Below are 4,360 nucleotides of genomic sequence, written 5' to 3' on the forward strand. Positions count from 1 at the left end.
CCCTTGACAAAGAAGAAGATATGAAGGTTGCTCAACTTGAAGTGTATTGATTAAAGTCTTTTTGTTTAAAAGGACTTCATGTTGAGTGACCTTAGGTGGCACACTTGTTTCTATACCTCCCTTTCTTTTTGACTTTTTCTTTTGATCATGTTCTTGCTTTCTTAAAATCTTCATTTGTGCTTGATCCTTAGCCACTTGGGTAGGTGATGAGAGGGTCGCACCTCCCACAAAAGTTGTGCATAAAAGAATGCAGTATAGTGCTAGGAATTGACTCCTAGGTCGTCTCTCAAGGACCAATTTTGGTTCAATCTCAGATCAAACACGTAATGGGGGGATTTGATGGTTGTTTTTGTGCAGGAAAATGTAAATGTTGAAAGTAGTAAATTAACAAACCGTAAAAATAAAACAGTAAGTAGTAAAAACGAAATTAAACAGTAAAAATCAAAATCACAGTGAAAATAAAATGCGGAACAGTAAATTGCAGAGACGCACAATTACGGAAATTAAATTTTGAAAGTGAAACTATTTCTAAAAATTCCTAAATGCCATAACATGTTGAGCCTCCATGTATTTCATTCAAAAGAAAAAAAAATAAAACAAAAGGAAATAGGTTCTTCAAACAAAAAAAAAAACCGTGGCCTCTCATCCTCTCCACACGTAAACATACTTACTTCTCCTATGATTAAACTACAATTTAAAATCAAGTGCTAAAGTATTCTACCAACTCTTATCCTTCACGTAAAGAAAAGAAGCCAAAACCAAATTCTCTTCTCATTTAAGTTGCTCAAAGAAAAACCAATCTCATGACAATAAGATTCAACACTAAGTATGCGGAAATAAGATTCTCATTCAGCTGAGTAAAGAACTTGAATTGCAAAGATAAGCCAATGCTAGTAAAATTTCAGTGATGTGCTAATAAAATAACAGTACATTCCAGCAGCTCAAGAAGAGAAATAGAACAACATTCAAGCTACTATAAGAAGTGAAAACACGTTCATGGAATAGAACAAAATGAGTGAACTTCCCCTCTTTCACGTCCCTTTCTCCATGTGTCAGCTCAACTCTTCCAGCTCAACCGTAACCCTCCATTCTCTCAACGTACTGCTCCCCTCTTCAAAGCAAAGAAAACCAAAAAAAAAAAAACTCTAGGTGGCGGCTGGATGCCTCCCACGTCTAACCCTTCAGGTTTTTTTTAAACCCTCATGTGCGATCTGTCCAAGCACACCTCTATTGGACCTGCTGTCCGCGCCTCCCTCTCAAGCTGCTGGATGTGCTACGTGAACCAGCTGGGAGCGTGAAGTCCAGCCCGTTGAGATCAGTGTGTTGCTGCTGTACTTCATGGGACCAGCCCACTTTTCTCCTCTCATCCAGCGTGCTTCATTCTGTGCGTGTGCGACAGCTGGACGTGAAGGCTTTCCCAAAGCTTGCTGGACGTGCCAAGTGTGGGCTGCTGTACCACCTTCAAAAATGCTGGACACACCTACCTCCACGCGTGATGCTTCCAAGCGGGCCGCTAGCCGTGTGGTGTTGCTGCCTGGACCAAGCCAAGTGCTTTTGCCACCACGTGTTGCTGTTGGGCTTCTCTATTTGCTGTGTGCACCGCTTACTGCTGGACCACTTCTCCGTAAAAGCCAAAACTGAATTGCTTTTCTCCAAATTGGAAACCACGTTCCAGCCAAGGAAGGGTGTGGTGGCTCCCACTTTCATTCCAATTTAAACACAACATCTTGCATAACTCCTTAAAAATCCATCATGAGCCTTTCACACTTCATTTCCAATTGAATTTAGAAATTACTATCTCCCTGGCTGTTATACCCATCCAGCCTCCAAATGTCTCAAAATATATTTCCAAAATTTTCCTGTAATTAATAAATCAAATAATTAGCTTCAAAAAAATCCAAATTAGCACAATTGCGAATTTTAGATCAAATTAAGCACAATTAGTAAAAATGGGAAAATACAGGACAATTAAGCACAATTCCCAGATTAATTATAGCACAATAAACTAAGTGAAGTGAAGAAAATATCGACTCATCAGTAGGAGTCAAAGGATGAAGCACAAACTTCTTGTCCTTTTGATGGATAGTGATGGTATTGGTTAAACCATGATGGATAGTTTGATGATCAAATTGCCATGGTCTCCCCAATAACACATGACATGCTTCCATGGGAACTATATCACATAAAACTTCATCTTTGAAGTTCCCAATGGAAAATGCCAACTTCACTTGATTCTTGACTATTATATCCCCATCTTCATTTAGCCAATGAAGTTTATAAGGTTTTGGATGGGGTATAATATCAAGTTTCAACTTCTCAACCAACCTTGTGCTACAACAATTGCAACAAGACCCACTATCAACAATGAGAGAACAATGATTTTCTTGAATTTTACATCTTGTGTGAAAGATGTTCTCTCTTTGTGATATATGTTCAAGACTTGGTTGGTTGCTAAGTATCCTTCTCACCATGAGAAGTTGTCCATCATCAGCATATATTTCCTCTTCCCTCTCTTCTTCCTCACTCTCACTTGTACTAGTTGGGGTGTCACTTTCACTACTATAAATGTCGTTGCCTTTCAAAATAATGTTTCTTTTTGTAGGACATTGAGTAGCTACATGACCCCTTCCTAGACATTTGAAGCATTTGATTTCACTTGTTCTTGTGTGTGAGGGTGTCTCTTTCTTGGGTCTCTCTTCTATTTTGGCTAGAGGTTTAAATGGCTCTTTTTCTTTAAAAATTTTCTTTTCAAAAGTAGGTTGAACTTGAATTCTTTTAGAAGAAGATTTTCTCAAGTTTTGTTGTTCTACCTTTATACACATTTGAACAAGATCATTCAAATCTCTATAAGGTAGAAGTTCAACCCTATCTCTTATGTCAAAATTGAGCCCACTTAAAAATCTAGCTAAAGTAGTTTCTGGACCTTCTACTATGCCTGCCCTCATCATATACAACTCCATCTTTTGTCTATATTCCTCAACTGTCATAGACCTTTGTTGTAACCTTTGGAGTTTATCCATGTGTTCTCTATTGTAGTAGGAGGGAATGTGTCTCCTCCTAAGGGCAGACTTGAGATCATTCCAATAGTGGATGGGAGGGGCTTGATGTCTAAGCCTCTCTTGGACCAAGGCAGTCCACCAATACATTGCATACCCTTGAAAACTTAGGGTAGCTAGAGAGACCTTCCTCTCTTCACTCACTTGATGGCATTCAAACAATTGTTCTACCTTCATTTCCCAATCAAGATAAGCCTCTACATTGTCCTTCCCATGGAAGTGAGGCAACACCACATTGACTTCTTTAGGGGGTGGGGGTGCATGAGAATTTCTCCTATGCCTTCTAGAAGTAGAAGGCTGATGAGGGTAATAATCACCCAGACTCATAGACATCCCTCCCTCTTGAGAGTTTTCACTCTGACTTCCCCTAGACTTACTTTTCCTTATCATTCTCAACTCATCTTGAATAACAGCATTTTGAAGCTCTCTATTGGCTTTCTCTTCATTCATTTCTCTTCTTATTTCCTTGAATTCATTAACTAAAGTTTGAAGAGAAAAATGTTCTTTTTCACTATCACTAATCCTAGGAGAATGCCTTCTAGACATTATTATGGACTTAAATGTTATTCTTGAAGTAAAGACTAGAGCTTTTCACTTGAAAGCAATATTCCAGGTAAGGGAGGTGATTCACTAGGAATGCTTAAGTACCAAGCCTTATCCTTGCCAAATATGCTTCTAGTTACTTACTAGAGTCCTTAGATCAAAATCACTCTTAAATCCACTTAAGTCTTAAAGACAACAAAGAAAACACAAAGCCAAGAAAAGACACAGCCTAACTCTAAATTCGGACCCCTAAGAGAGCTTCCTATTCGCACAAGATATATGCTATCTAGTTGAGAATGGGACAAGCAATTAAGGTGAGGTCTCCTAGGTGAGGCTTAGACTTTGGATCTAAGACACACTCACCGTCTACCAAATTTAAAGTGATGAGACTTTTAGTCAAGTTAGCAAATGAGGGAAGAACACTTATGAGCTCTTCCACTTCACTTGCTTGAAATGGCCAACTTACAAAAAGAACAAAAAAAAAGAAAACTGCTAATACAATTAGACTTTGCAAAAAAAAAAAGGAAAAGAGACAAGGTTTGACAATGCAACTTTGGCTTCTCTCAAATAAAACTGATTGATTCTGGATGCAATCACGCAAGGCTCACAGTTGCAGCTAGGTGGAATTTAATTGGCAGCAAGCAAACTGCTATTACAGTATCAGCAGCAGCTATGTTTCCAACAATTCAATTTCTGCAGCACCGTAGTCACCATGCCTTGTGTTTCCATCAAATCTCCACTTCCTAGGAGGCTACCAATGA

This window comes from Vigna umbellata, chromosome 6 (genome assembly GCF_029865625.1).
Source record: "Vigna umbellata cultivar VRB3 chromosome 6, Vumbellata_1.0, whole genome shotgun sequence".
In the NCBI taxonomy this organism is placed as follows: Eukaryota; Viridiplantae; Streptophyta; class Magnoliopsida; order Fabales; family Fabaceae; genus Vigna; species Vigna umbellata.